Source organism: Papaver somniferum, unplaced genomic scaffold, assembly GCF_003573695.1.
Source record: "Papaver somniferum cultivar HN1 unplaced genomic scaffold, ASM357369v1 unplaced-scaffold_18, whole genome shotgun sequence".
Taxonomy (NCBI): Eukaryota; Viridiplantae; Streptophyta; class Magnoliopsida; order Ranunculales; family Papaveraceae; genus Papaver; species Papaver somniferum.
The window spans coordinates 3,543,398-3,559,000 of record NW_020627707.1 but is presented as its reverse complement, the minus strand read 5'-3'; positions in this window follow the sequence as shown (position 1 = coordinate 3,559,000).

The following is a 15,603-nucleotide window of genomic DNA, read 5'->3' as shown; positions in this document are numbered from 1 at the left end:
TCTTTAGATTGTGTACAAAAGAGTGCAAGAAATGACACGTCTATCGGGCAAGGCCGAAGGCATATGGGTTGATGTGACAAAGCACTAGGAATGTAGGATGGAAAAATTATTGGTTATTGATACGTGTAAATTCTTTTACCGAAACGGACGAAAAAAGAGCACTTTTGGCGCCTAGGTTCCACATTGGTAAGGCCCCTTCCTATGGGTGTGGTAAACCAAAGAGTTTGTCATTTAAGCACCCACTATGGAGGGACAAACTGGCAAACTGGCCTGGCTAAGTGGAATTTGCCAATTAGCCAGGCCAGGTCAAGTTTCCACCGAACGGTCGGACATGTCCACCGTCAGCGGTGTAGACTAGACCGCTGGTATCATCTCATCCAATGGTCATCATTTCATCTTCCTATAAATACAATGTCAAATTTCATTTCAACTCGCACCATTTCTTCAATCTCCATTCTTTCGCTCCACAAATCCAATATGGCAGTTCGAGTTCGAACTCGCAAATTTAGCATACCTGAAGATGAATCCATTTGCAGGCATTATGTTTTTGTTATGCAAGATATGGCCGATGGTGGACAAAATCAACATCAAGAGGAAGCATGGACGATGGAGGACAAAATCAACAACAAGATATGTTTTTGTTGTGGGATACTGTACTTTCTGAAGGTTATCAAAACCGACAAAATGGCCAAAACGCAAATGATGTGGAGCAAATGTGTCGGCACGAACGGCGCAATAGAGTTGGTCAAAAAATTTCACTTTGAGGGTTGTTGTCTTATGTTGAGGGTGTTGCCCAAATATGATCAGTTTAGATTAACTGCCCGAATAATTTAGATTCGTCTTTCGTTTGTATAATGCAACTATCATTTGTATCAAATTTTAATTTTAAGATATTAATATAAAACTAGTGCATCTTTCATTAAAAGTTTAGAATTTTAATTTACATTAGTGCCTCTTTCATTCATCTAGATAATGACATAACTAACAATAAAGACTTTAAAAGTAAAAATTTGGGACAATGTTCTTCATCTTGTTTATCTTCTTCATTTGACCAAACTTCCAATCAATGCGCTCTTGAACGGAGTCTCCTTTGTTTATCTTCTTCTTTGTCTTCAAATTTTCTTTCCCTTGAACTTGAACTTTTCTTGGTCTTCTCTTAGTTGGAGGTTTGATTTGGTTAATATCCAAAACTTGTACATTTCTTTGATTTTTACCTATTTCTTTAAAACCTTCACATATCTTATTAAGGGAGGATTCAAGCACCACTCCAGAAAAATCAAGTTGGGTTACCAAGTCAAGTTGGGATTCAAATTTTGCCATTTTGAAAGATAATAAGATAGAAAGATGGAAATTTTTTGTGTAAAAAAATTTGGTGTAATTTTTGTGTGATTTTTTTCCCTTTTAATAGCGGTGGATAAAGAGCCGTTGGAGGTTTCAAATCCACCGAACGGTGGAGACTCGACCGCTTACCTATTCTCCCGTAGTGGCTCGGCCAGTTTTCCAGGCCACCTGACATGGCATATGCAGGGTTTAGGCATTTACCATAGGAACCGGCCTAATAGGGGGCGCCAATTCGCTACGGAGTATACTAACATTTATACAAAGCAAAATATTTCTAACCTATGATAGCTAAAAGACTTTCACTTTTCCAATTATTTTAGATAGTGAATCTAGTACAACAAACTGACATGTTTGTTTCCCAAATGATGTTGTATCTGCTTGTTAAAATAAAGGTCATAGCTTTAAAAGTTTATATGAAAATGTGTATTGTTTCCACAATCCGAGCTTTGTTTGAATTTTCTTTCTCTAGCTTAAGCATACATCCCTACTAAAAATGATATGGTAGCCTCACATTTCAACTGCCCATTGAAAGGCCGCCTCAGCTCCTACTTCTTCTAATTGTTCTTTGATAGTACAGTTTCTCCAACTACCACTAGCTTCAATTGTTCTTCCTGCATAATCAGTCATTGTTAGTCCAATCCCCGAACTAGTAATAGGATCATGCATGGATAAAGATGCATTTATCGTTATTGCCATATATCCCGAAGTATCCTAAGGTTGACTGCTAGTAATAATTAAAGAGTCATCATTTAATGGGTTGTAATATAAGGTTTGCATGATATTGTAATCTTTTCTGTTAACCCACATAAAACTATTTATAAATTTTACCATCCTCCTTGTAGTTACAACATTATTTTGCATTTCCTTTTTGAACACATTATTACATCTTGCCTTTTAAATATGCCAAGTTACAATGCTACAAAAGACCTTCCATTCCATTTCATTGTTTCCTTTATCTGTTGGAGTAAACCAGCCATTTAACCAATCATTAAAAGTGTTAGCACCTCGCATTATATTATATAAGGTTCAAGGTTTCCAGAGAGCTAAGGTTCAAGGTTTCCAGAGAGCTAAGGTTCAAGGTTTTGTTGAAGGTGATAAAAATACTGGGTTCTTTCATAAAATGGCTAATGCTAAGAACAGGAGATGTAGTATTACTAAGTTGGAGATAGATGGGGTGGATGTTTTCAATCAAGATTCCATTAAAGCTGAGCTTCATAGATATTATTCTTCTCTTTTTACTTCTTCTCATGATGTGTTACCAAGTTTTAATAATCTCTACTTCCCTCAGATTAGTAATGCGCAGAATCAGTGGCTGGAAAGGCCTTTTGAGGATGAGGAGGTTCATGAAGTTATTAAGAAATTTGGCACTAATAAGGCCCCAGGGCCTGATGGGTACACAATGGAGTTTTATAAACTCTGTTGGTATATCTTTAAGGATGGTGTGATGTCGGCGTTGTAGAAATTTTATGAAAAAGGTGTAGCTGACTGGAGGTTAAACGTCTCTTTTGTTAAACTAATCACAAAGAAAGAAGACTCATCCACTGTCAAATACTTCTTGATAATGGGGTTGCTTCAGATAGTATCAAACCATCTAAAGGAGTCAGGCAGGGTGATCCTTTATCACCATTAATCTTTATTCTTGTTTTTGAAATTCTAGCTAAGCCGTTAGAGAAGGAAGTTCAACAAGTCAAGATTTGTGGTTTCCAAGTGATGGAGGGGGAACTATTATTTCTCACCTTTAGTTTGCTGACGATACTATCATTTTTCTAAATGCTTTTAAGGAGGAGGTAAGAAGATTACTGGTGATTTTTGAAGTGCTAACATGGTTGAAGTAGAATTTAGATAAAAACTCCATTAATTACTAGTATTGAAGATGATAATGTGGTGGATGAGTTAGCCATGGAGTTGGGTTATAGAATTGTTGAATACCAGTTATTTATTTAGGTTTGGGTGCTTCTCATATGAATGCAGCTGTTTGGGATGTGGTTAGTGATCGAATGCAGAAGAGATTGGCAGTTCAAAAGAATAAATTTCTTAATAAGGCTAGGAGGTTGGCGCTGATAAAGTATGCTATGTCTAGTCTTCCTACGTATTATCTTTCGTTGCTTCATCTTCCGCCTGTAGTGGAGAAAAATCTTAACACTATTATGCGAAAATTCTTATGGGGGTAATGACGATGAGAATAAGATGAGTTTGGTGGCATGGAAGACGATTAAGAAGTCTTTAGAATATGGTGGTTTAGGAGTTAGAAACATGAATATAGTAATCAAATCTCTTATGGCTAAATGGTTATGGAGGTTGCTAATGAAAAACAGGTTTTCTGGAGGAGGATTATGGCGGAAAAAAGTAGGGCAGCCTCGAAGTTTTTAGTTCCTGATGAAAAGAAGTGTATTATAGGGAGAAGTATGTGGCAAGTGATCTTAAAGTCGAGACTGGACTTGTGGCAGTGTGTGGAAATAAGTGTTAGAGGTGGAAGTGAGACAAGGTTTTGGCATGATTAGTGGTTTCGAAAAGTTCCTTTACAAACAAAATTTCCTAGATTGTTTCGTATTAGCTTACAAAAGGATTGCTCAGTGAAGGATGTTGTTAGCACTGATTGGACTCTTTCTTTTTGCAGGACTCTTAATCCTGCGAAAAGAATAGATCTCTTGGAGTTAAAGGATTTTTTGAACTCTTTATCTTTGAAAAAACGGGGGTCTAACAACACCACCCAATAATTCGATTAGAAATCTATATGGACAAACTCCGAAATAATTTGCTAGAGAATCAACTAGACAGTCAGACTCAATCTAGATTAAAGTATCTCAAGGAGTCAATATCTCTCACTTGTTTTGATATACTCAAGCTAAAACAATAGCGAGTCTTTAATCAAACACAAGGAATAACTTGGACGGTACCAAAGACCAATATCCAAGGATCAACCAATATCAATCAACAACCAAAGGTTGTGTAGGATCAGAATCTCGCAGCAATAATGCCTCAACGAAATTATCAACAACACAACACAACAGTGTCGCAGAACAATTTCAGAAATGACATAATAAACGACGTCAGCTAAAATCATGAGAAAAATGTGATGGTCCTGCGAAAATAAGAGAGTTTGCGATATTAAAATTTGTAAGGTTGCGAGAATATCGCAAGCCATATCCGAAAATAAAGGACAGATTAGCTGTCATCCACTATGTAATTCCCTATAAATAGCCGTTCAGTGGTAAAGGAAAAGGAGAGATCTTTTTTTGAGTGAAAAGCAAGTAAATAGGAGAGAGAAAATCTTGAGCAGTGGTTATTCTTGATTCCTTTATCTTTTCTTGTAAGATTGTTCAAATATTGATCAATAAAATTAAGATTGTTAATCCCAAAAATGAGTTGAATGTTAATGAAATGTTGTGAGGGGTGTAGTGTAGGATTTCCTGCAACTACATAATGGCACTAGAAACAGGGAGGCTGAAGATTGAAAGTTGAAGATCGTTGTTGAGATTGTTCAAATCAAGAAAGTGATTAAACAAATCAGTGAACCAGTTAAAAAAAAATGATTAGAGTCAATGAAGATGACAAAAGATTGGAGTGTAATATGATAACAAAAACAATGGTTAATGAATTCCATGAAAACATCAAAGGAAGGATACATAAACGAAATTTTGAAGGAAGGAAGGTTATGGCGGTAGAAAAGACATCACCCTTGAAAGATTGGGAAAAGCAAAAAATCACATTCATGGCGGCAGAAATACCAAAAGAAAATTTGAACCACACATCTCCATTGGTTATTACAATGCCTATTACGCGAAAAGAGAAGGGGACAACAACATAATCCACGGAAGAATGGATATTGAACATGACTTTAGTCGATACAGGAAGTTCAGTGGATATAATATTTTATCATGCATTCAGGGGAATGGGATTTAAAGATGAAGAAATGTCCAATTCAACATATTTTGTTCATGGCTTTGGAAAATCCACAACAAAACTTAAAGGAGAAATAGTGGTACGAATTCCACTAGGAGAGATCGAAAACCACGTGACACTATGCGTGGTGGATATGGAATCGCCATATACTATGTTGCTAGGAAGACCATGGATACATGCGATAAAAGATGTAGTATCAAAGTTGCATCAATGTATTAAATTCCCCACACTAAATGGAATAGGTAAAATCAGAGGAGATGTTGACAATGCGAAATTATGTCATCAAATTGAAGTAAAGCATTATGAAGGACGAGCAAAAAAGAAACAATTTCGCAGAAAGTTGGCAAAGGAGGCAAAGAAAGAAGAAGAATTTAGAGTGTACACTATAAGGGCAAAAGAAGGCAGGGGAATACCCAGCGAAATTTCGGAAGAAGGAGAAGGACCTGTGAAAACAATAAAAGAACCAACACCAATGGGAGAACCCAAGTCCAGTTACACTTCCGCAGAACCAACGAAAGAAGTAAACGTTGGGACTATAGAAGAACCTCTAATATTGAGAATTGGAACCAAGATGGATGTAGAAGAAGAAGAAAGAACTGTTAACCTTTTGCGAGAATATAAAGACGTTTTAGCAGGGAGCATGGATGAGATACCGGGAATAGATCCATCAATTGCATGTCACAAGTTGGAGATTAACAAGAATGTGAGACCATTTAAACAAAGAATAAGAAAAATCGCAACAGCTTACCATTCACAAATAGAAGAAGAACTACAGAAAATGCTTGATGCAGGAATTATAAGAGAAGCTAAATACCCAGAGTGGATAGCAAATATGGTCATTGTTCCAAAGAAAAACAAAGGAATAAGGATTTGCATAGATTTCACTAATTTAAACAAAGCCTGCCCTAAAGATAGCTTTCTGTTACCAGATATTCCTCAAATGGTGGAATCAGCAGCGGGAAATGATAGGGTATCATCTTTAGATGGGTACAAGGGATATAACCAGATCCCTCTCGCTGAACAAGATCAAGACCATACTGCTTTTTTCGCCCTTATAGGTTTATATTGTTACAAGAAAATGCCATTTGGTTTGCGAAATGTAGGAGCAACATACCAAAGAATGGTAGAGAAGGTGTTCGCGAAATGGATACACAAAACATTAGAAGTATACGTGGAAGACATGTTAGTAAAGAGTAAAGAAGCCAAAGACCATGTACAAGACCTGAGGGAGATTTTTGAACAAATGCGCAGTATGACATTAAACTGAATCCTGAGAAGTGTACCATTGGAGTTGCATCGGGAAAATTTTTAGGCTACATTGTATCAAAGGAAGGAATACAGGTTGATCCAGAAAAAGTGCAAGCAGTTCGTGACATGCCAACACCAGTAACAATAAAAGATGTACAAAAGTTGAATGGACTTTTAGCTTCGCTAGGGAGATTCATTTCGCGATCATCAGACAAATGCAAGTATTTTTTCGATATACTCAAGAAGGGTGCGAAATTCAAATGGACTGATGAATGCGAAAAAGCTTTTCAAGGGATCAAAGAACATCTTATCAATACATCTATTTTACAAAAAGCAGAATCAGGAGAAGAATTATTAATCTATCTTGCGACAACGCCGCATGCATTAAGTGTCGTATTATTGCGAATAAACGCAGGAGTGGAGAAACCCATCTATTACATTAGCAAAACTTTTAATACTGCCGAGAAGAAATACTCAAAGATTTAGAAGCTAATCTTAGCATTAGTTTATGCATCATTCAAGCTCCGCATATATTTTCAAGCGCACACAATAAAGGTATTAACAAAAGTACCAATTGAATCAGTGATGAAGAATTCAAAAAGATCAGGAAGAGTGGAGAGATGTAATGCACAAGTAGGCCACTTCGATATTAAATATGAAATTTTGTCTTCACCAAAATTTAAAGTTGTTGCAGATTTCATGGAAGAATTTCCTTTAGAAGAAGATGAAGCGGTAGAAGAAATGATGGATATAAAAGAAGAACTCGGAGATCCAAAAGACTTGTTAACATAACCAAATAGATGGGAGATATTGGTATATGGATCATCAAATGGAGAAGGCAATGGAGTTGGAATTGTTTTAATTTCACCAAAAGGAGCGAAGATGGATTTTTCATTCAGATTGGAATTTTCATCCACTAATAACGAAACGGAATATGAAGCTGTGATACATGCTTTAAAGTTCGCAATAGAAATAAAACTAGAAAATGCCAGGATCACTAGTGATTCGCAGCTAGTTATTCGCCAGATAAAGGGAGAGTACACTACAAATGAACCATCCTTGAAGAAATACAAGAAGCTCGTTGAAGAATTGTCAGCGAAGATCCCAAAAATAAAATGGAGGCACATTTCAAGGAAGGATAACAGACTCGCAGATGCTTTTGCTTTCATCTCAATCATGATGACAGATCCAACTGCGAGATGCATAAAAATACAGACACTTCTATCCCCATCAATCAATAAAGAAGAAGAAGAAGAAGAAGTGAACGTGATGATAATAGACGATGAAGAAGAAGAACAAACGAACAATATCGCATATTGGAGAACAGAACTTCATGCATATTTGGCGAAAGGAGAAACACCAAGAAATAGATTGGAAGCACACAAGTTAAAAATCTGCGCAACAAATTATGAATTAAGAGATGGTCTGCTATACCGAAAATCCTTTAATGGACCATCACTCAGATGTTTGACACGAGAAGAAGGAGAAAAGGTGCTAAAAATGTTACATAGTGGGGATGCTGGAAATCATAGCGGGGGACGATCTTTGGCACATAGAGCAAAAATGCAAGGCTATTACTGGCCATACATGCATGAAGATGCAAAACAAATATCAAGACGTTGCGAAGATTGTCAGCGACATGGAAATAAAATACATGCACCTGGAGCACCATTGTCATCTTCAACCAGTGTGTGGCCTTTTGGAAAGTGGGGCTTAGATATTGTGGGGCCATTTTTACCAGGATCTGGACAAAGAAGATACTTAATAGTCGCAACAGATTATTTCACAAAATGGACAGAAGTGAAGACAGTACAACATATTCGCGACAAAGATATCTTTACATTCATATTCGAAAATATCATTTGCAGATTCGGAATTCCTGCGCAGTTGGTATCTGATAATGGGAAACATTTTGAAGGACAGAACATAGAAATGTTACTTAGTGCATTTAAAATAAAATGTGGAAAGTATACTCCTTTGTATCCACAAGCTAATGGGAAGGCAGAGGAAACAAACAAAACAATTGCAGATATATTAAAGAAGAAATTAGAAGGACATCATAGAGCATGGTGCGAACAAGTACATAATGCAGTATGGGCTTATAATACAACTATAAGAGAAGCTACTGGAATGTCACCTTTTTGTTTAACATACGGAGTTGAAGCGGTGTTACCAACAGAAGTTGTTATTCCGACAACAAAGAGAGAAGCTTGGGAGAAAAATCTTAGTGCGGGTTTGATCTTAAACAAACTTGATGAATTAGAAGAAAAAAGAGAAAGAGCTTTACAACATATGGAGAATTATCAGCGAAGATTAGCCCGAGAATATAATAAACGTGTCAAAGTACGCGAATTCCAACCATGAGATTTAGTTCTGCGAGAGACACCAATATATCAGCGAGAAAATGGTGGATAATTAGCGAAAAATGGGATGGACCTTACATAATTAAGGAGATAGTTGGAACATGAGTTTATAAATTAATGGATCCAGAAGGTAGAGATGTTGGTCATAGACTTGACAGACCATGGAACGGATTGTACTTAAAAAGATATTATTCGTAAGAAGCTTTGAGAAGTTATGGATTCTGAAAGAATAGTTGCGAGATTATTCATATCAAAACAAGATCATGATGTGCGAAACTTTCGCAGAGATAATCATAGAACAATGACATAAAAGAAAGGGGCGAACCTTTATGGCGTACACCCTAGTTCGCGTATAAAATTTCGCAAGAGGAAAATGTAAGACCTAAAGTACGTCATATAAGGGGGTACCTGTTGCATGGCTCAGGGAAAGGCTACACCGCCACCGAAACCCGAGTCATGGAGATTTGGTGTCAATAAAGCCCATCCGGGAGAGGCACCTTGGATTCTCAGCTTAAGCATATGACTTAGGTTGGGCGACTAAGGTAATAAGGACTCTCCCAAGGAGTGCAGAATCTGATCAAGGCGCCGAGGTACACAGTTGAGTCAAGAGTGCCAGGGGCGTCTGGAGCGTACCTTGCCATTCTTTACAAGTATTGGCTTATACTGCACTCGGCCTGAATAAAACCCCACTTAGGGTGAAGTCTTGTAACCATAAACCCTATAAGTAAAAGGGATAATAGGTTGCGAAAACAACTGGTTGTTGTTAAGATTGGATGGGAGGAGCTAACCTTGTATGGTAGAAGTACGCCTCCTTGAAGGGCCAACCAGGGGGGAGATAAGGGCGGCACCCTCCATTAGGGAGCTGATAATTGTCTTAATACGCAAATGTCATGGGGATTTTTACTCGCAAGGGTATTAAGGCTTGTCATATTTGTGCAACAATCCTGAAGAGACAATAATACTAGAGAAAAAGATAAGACGAGATCAATGGATTTTCGCATGAAAGTGCGAAGACGTCCTGCGATTTCGTCGCAAGATGGCAATGTAATGGGGCTTTATTTTCGCAAGAATATTTAGGCCTATTATATTGTCGCATCATTCCTCAAGAGGCAATAATACAAAAGAAAAAGTTAAGGCAAGATCAATGGCTTTTTGCATGAAAGTGCAAAGACGTCCTGCGATTTTGTCGCAATGACAAGAGGTGGCATAATAAGACCTTTAATTAGGAAGGAAAAATAATACCACATGACAAAACAAAATATTTATAAGTATTCATAACAGATCATTTCTTGCAAGAAATATAATGAGAGGCAAGTATGGGAATCAGTAAACAAGAGGCATTATCTTTCTCGCCAGCAAAATACTAAAAGGGAAAATTGATTCCAAAGTTGGTTGAAGAATATTATTCGCAAAAAATAATAAATGAGACAATTCAGGAAGATAAAACTAGATAAGAAGCTCATGCTTCAGTATTAATTCCAGTAGAAGGAGATAATAGACGTTCTTCGCCAATGTTCTCATTATCGCCAACCTCTCCTTCATTTCGATTCTGATCTTCACCGACAATAATTACTCTGAGAGGGAATTATTTTTCGCCGCCACCTTGATTATCGCCATCAATTACTTCTTTAGAAGAGATTTCGTTTTCGTTTTCATCTTGATTAACACCAGCGGTTGCTTCCTTAGAAGGAATCTCTTCTCCATCTTCCAAAAGACTATTCTCTTCACCACTTTCATAATCATAATCACTGTCAGCAGGACGAAGAACTTCATCATCATCTACTTCCAAAGGTTCGATTGATGTAGGAGGAAGAGATTTAGACAATAAAATATCATTTACAATGACTTCAGCCTAGAGATGAACTTGAAAAAGAAGTGCTCTCTGATGATTCCTATCTTGAATATCCTAAAAGTAAGCAAGATAATCAAGTGTTCTTTCTGCTCGGTCGCGAGAACCAGTAAGGGCAGAGACAAGCAATGCATTTTCTTTGCGAATTTTGGCATATTTAGCCTCCAAAACAGAAATGGAGGAATGAAGATTCTTCTCAGACTCTGCGAAAGGTAGAATACAAAATTTCATTAAGATGAAGAGTTTAGAAAGATATGACAAAGAAAAGATAGTTAAGGCAGTCAAACTATTATGACTACCTTCCTTTTGCGAAATAAGGTGTTTAATCAAGGACAAACAACTATTCTCCCAACGATCCATTGCTTCATCAAATTTATCTCCAATTAAACCTTTAAGTCGAGATTGAAGATTTTTCTCTTTAGAAATAAGAAAGGCATTTTTCTTCGCAAGAGAAGAGTAAGATTCTTCTAATTTGGAATATTGTTCTTTAAGTTGATTCGCCTTTACACTTAAAGATATTCTACCTTGAATGAGTGTATCTCTTTCAGCGATAGATGACTCTGTTACTTCTTTAAGTTCATTTCTCAAAGAGCGAAGAGATTGATCTTGGTCATCACATACTTTCTGAAGGATGCTAAGTTGTTGCGAAGATAACGCCATCTTATTTAAACAAATTCGCTTCTCTTGAGATAGAGTTTTATTCTCATCTGATAAAGATTCCATCCCAAGATTAGCTTTAGTTAAAGAATAAGAGAGGCGAGATATTTCATTACTTAATAAATCTTGCCTCTGAACTAATTGAGTATTTTCATTGGTAAGATTATTTATATGATCAACAGAGTATGAATAGAGGTTATCTAATTGGTTATATTGATCCATCAAAATCTCTTTATCAAAACGGGCTTCTTCAACAGCAGATTCAAATTGATATCTCTCCATTATTCGTTTCTGGTTTAAGGCTTAACATGCGAAAGAGGGATTTCAAGGATAATTAAATATGGAAAGGATAAAATCATTAGAAAGGAAAATTGAAGACACAGATAAGGAAATCATACCTCTCAGTTCATCATTCTTCTTACGAAGATTGTCGAGATCCAGCGAAACATTCTGAAGCTTTTGATTTTCGAGACGAAGAGCATTACACTCTTTTTCCAAAGCTGTTTGCGAAGCAGCTCTGTCAGAGCCGAAATACTTGCTCAGAATTTTGCAAATTCCAGACTTGACAGGATCAATGGGAGACTTCTTGCCATCATCCAGGACCTCAGACAAAACTTTGAAAGCAATATCTATTCCTTCCACGATTTCTTTCGAAAAAGGAAGAGGCTCAGGTAGAGAACTGGCAATGATAGAAGGTTGAGAAACATTATCAATAGGAGGAGAAGAAGTTTCATTCACATAAGGATTAATAAGAGAGGTTTTAATCATTGAAAGGTTAGTTGAAGAAATGAAATCTGAGGCAGCCTTTTCGCGAATTGGAGATAATGGTTTAACTTGCGAAGATGTCGCAAGAGATTTAGAAGAGATAAGTAAGTGGAATGGAATAGAGGTTTCAACGGTTTTAAGGTGGCGAGATTTCTTGAGAGGTTTGTTGGCATCCTTATCACCATGTGAATTACAATCCAGATAAGAAACAGAGGCAACAATATTGTTATTAGAAAAGAGTAATGTTTCTTACTACCTTCTGATTCGCAGACTTTCTTTTGTTTACAACAATCTTATGCTGCGATTTGGGAATATTAGGGTTCTAAACCGTAAATTTGGTGTTAGAGGCGTTTTTGCTGAAATAACAACAGTATGGGAATCACATAAGCAACATCATCAAATAAAGCAGTAATCAAGATCAATTTCAGCAAAACCCGTAAGAAAGAAAAAAGAAAACTAACTTCGATGAATCCATGGAAAACACCAGCAAGAAGATTAATTCGGAAGAAAGTTACGAATAGTGAAGATCTACAGAGGGAACAGTATGGAGATGAAGAAGAAATTAAAACGATTAAAAGAAGAAGAAAGAAGAAAAAGTTGCAATGGCAGAATTTATGGAAGAACAATAGAGTGGCAGAGATGAGAGAATAAAAAGAGAAGAGAAAGTAAAAAGAAAATGGAAAGAAGAGTAAGAAGAATATATAGAGAAGATTTTTTTACTCGAAGAGATAAACACCATTAATACGAAAAGACGTGAACGGTTAAAAATCAGCGGTTACAGAAGACGTGTCAAGAAATAGATGGAAGAAAGGATACGTGTGATAAATGTAGAATATGAAGAGATGAACAGCTGCGGCATTTCTCACATCGTTCTTTACTTCACAGAGAAGATATGAGAAGAGGCAAGATGTAGGATCAGAATCTCGCAGCAATAATGCCTCAGCGAAATTATCAACAACACAACACAACAGTGTCGCAGAACAATTTCAGAAATGACATAATAAACGATGTCAGCTAAAATCATGAGAAAAATGTGATGGTCCAGCGAAAATAAGTGAGTTTGCGAGATTAACATTTGTAAGGTTGCGAGAATATTGCAAGCCATATCCGAAAATAAAGGACAGATTAGCTGTCATCCACTATGTAATTCCCTATAAATAGTCGTTCAGTGGTAAAGGAAAGGGAGAGATCTTTTTCTGAGTGAAAAGCAAGTAAATAGGAGAGAGAAAATCTAGAGCAGTGGTTATTCTTGATTCCTTTATCTTTTCTTGTAAGATTGTTCAAAGATTGATCAATAAAATTAAGATTGTTAATCCCAAAAATGAGTTAAATGTTAATGAAATCTTGTGAGGGGTGTAGTGTAGGATTTCCAATTGATGATCTTAACGCACAACCTGTATTATTTCAATTATATAAAAATATAATGTGGAAAAGAAATAACACGGACACCGGAAGTTTTGTTAACGAGGAAACCGCAAATGCAGAAAAACTCCGGGACCTAGTCCAGATTGAATACACATTGTATTAAGCCACTACAGACACTAGCCTACTCCAAGCTAACTTCGGACTGGACTATAGTTGAACCCCAATCAGTCTCCCACTAATTCAAGGTACAGTTGTACTCCTACGCCTCTGATCCCAGCAGGATACTGCCCACTTGATTCCCTTAGATGATCTCACCCACAACTAAGAGTTGTTGCAACCCAAAATAGCATACTTGATAATAAACAAATCTGTCTCACACAGAAAAGTCTATCAAAGGATAAATCTGTCTCCCACAGATAAACCCTAGGTTTTGTTCTGTCTTAAGATATGAAATCAAGGTGAACAGGAACCAATTGATAATCCAGTCTTATATTCTCGAAGAACAACCTAGATTAATCAATCACCTCTCTACAATCCTTCATGACTACACAGGCGGTTTGTCGAGGAATCACAAACAGTGAGACGAAGATGTTTGTGACTTCTTTATCTTGCCTATCGGAGAACTCTCACGATCTCAAGCCAATCAAATATTGTACTCGTACGATAGAATATGCAAGATCAGATCACACAACTACGATAAAAGTAGTATCGGTCTAGCTTCACAATCCCAATGAAGTCTTTAAGTCGTTAACCTGGTTTTAGAGAAGAAAACCAAAGGTTAAAGGAGAATCGACTCTAGCGAGCGCACTAGTATCACACAGACATGTGGGTATTAGTTTTGCACAATGCTAGATGTCTCCTATATATAGCCTTCAAATCAGGGTTTTTCCTTAGTTACAAAGCAATCCATATTCACCGTTAGATGAAAACCTGATTTAGATTCAAGCTAATATTTCTCAACCGTCAGATCGAAAACTTAGCTTTTGACACACACTTGGGTAGAGGTTTACTGGGTTTGTGAAAACCATGCCCAAAAATGTACGTGTATGTTGGTTCAACATAGTAACCCAAAAGGTTAACCATATGAGTATTTCATATGAACCTAGTTCTTCTTCACCATAACTAGTTCAACTGACTCAAATGAACTAGTTAGAGAGTTGTTCAATTGCTATGAGATCTTATGTAACTACACAAGACACAATTGAAACAAAGATGATTCGATTCGATGAATCGGCTCATGAAATTTATAGCCACGGTTTGCATAAAGCATTCCTTAGTAATTTAAGTTTCATATTCACAACACATCTTTAGATCATAACCACTTAAGCTCACAAACAAGTTCGCGGACTTAAGGCAACCGACAGAGTTTTCCAAACTCAGCAGAAAATCTCGGCAAAGAGTCTTCCGCCAGTTCGCGGACTAGGTTCGCGGACTAAACACGCAAACGAGTTTTTGGAAAATCCCAGCAGAAATTCTCGGCAAGAGAACTTCCGTTAGTTCGCGGACTGAGTTCGCGGACTTGGCAAAGCCAATTCCTCTGGTTTCTCTCAATCAACAAAGTTCGAAAACTTCGGATTAAGGAATACATGGTTATGTAATCTAAACTCTTATCCCAATCATTGAGACATTCTCAGAGGATGTTATATAGTCGTTATTCACAGACCGTTTCACGTCAGAGCAATTCTCAAAGTAATTGAAACTTTTCATGACTTTCGTCACTAGGTGAAGATAAACTTGATCAAAGCGAAACGCTTTACCAACACACGATTTCGAGAAAAAGATAAGTAGTGAATACTCTGCTCGAAATGTCAAATGTTTATGATCCAGTCTATATAACATACGACTTTTTGTCTCATAAGAAGTAGGAGATAGAATAGATAGACTTTTGAGTGATAGATAAGTTCAAGTCTCCACATACCTTTTTGTTGATGAAGTTCCACGGTTCCTTGTGTAGATCTTCGTCGTTGTATGATGAATCTCCATGAAGTCCTTGAGCTCAACCACACTTTTCTATCCTAGTCCGAGACTTAGCTATAATAGACCAGAAATCAAGACTCATAGTTTTGGTCACTAACATTGACAAACATGCTTGATATAACAACGCATGCGAGG